Source organism: Amphimedon queenslandica, unplaced genomic scaffold, assembly GCF_000090795.2.
Source record: "Amphimedon queenslandica unplaced genomic scaffold, v1.1 AMPQUscaffold_11802, whole genome shotgun sequence".
Classification (NCBI taxonomy): Eukaryota; Metazoa; Porifera; class Demospongiae; order Haplosclerida; family Niphatidae; genus Amphimedon; species Amphimedon queenslandica.
The window spans coordinates 9879-10645 of NW_003547958.1; the positions used below are offsets into that span (position 1 = coordinate 9879).

The 767-nt window shown below is 37.9% G+C and overlaps 1 pseudogene; it reads right to left on the bottom strand.

The window, feature by feature from the left end:
• Positions 1-386, bottom strand: part of LOC100638276 (kelch-like protein 3) — a 1936-nt pseudogene extending 1550 nt beyond the window's left edge.
• Positions 387-767: the final 381 nt, after the last annotated feature.

Below are 767 nucleotides of genomic sequence, written 5' to 3' on the forward strand. Positions count from 1 at the left end.
CAGTAATATCCCAAGTTCTGTGCTCGATACCAGCTCTATGACATCAGTATGAGAGAGGCAATAGAACTCCTCTGATTCCATCACTTTCAAGAAATGTTTCAGTGCAAAAGCCTGAGCAATAGAGAGAAGATCGTGGCAAAAGTAAATGTCAGCAAATGCTTTGATCCCGAGACAGTTGGTTGGGTGGAGTTGGTCCTTTAGGAAATCATAACAAGCGTCTCGAACCTCACTGAGTTGTAAGAGGTTAGCAGGTGGCAAGAGACTTTGTACATTGTCTTCGCTGACCTCAATAGACCCAGTGTACATATACTAAAATAAAAGGCTCATGGCAGTTGGCTCAACTTCTTTCAATGTAATGACTTCTTGTTTACTTTCTGATAGCTTAGCTACAAAGGAAAAATTGTAAGATTATAGAACCCTTAGTGTTCTAAGCAATGGATATAATTACATAATTTTTTGATACATGGTACCCGCCCACAATGATAATTACTGACAGCAAGAAGCCCTCATAATCAAAAGGCAAAGGCAGTGATACCACCTGGCCATTTTTTGAGCACTACAAGGTACTACAGACTCATAAGCAGAACTTATGTTAAGTATGGAGGCCAGACTACATCATAAATGCCATGTTGCAGCACACCATATGGGTAATAAATTTCAAGCCCATTAAATTTTGTGTTTTAGTAAAAAGCTCTTAATTTTTTAATTTCTAGGGGGCTAATTTTCACATTTTTGCATGTACACTTATATTAAGTCATAGATTTTCA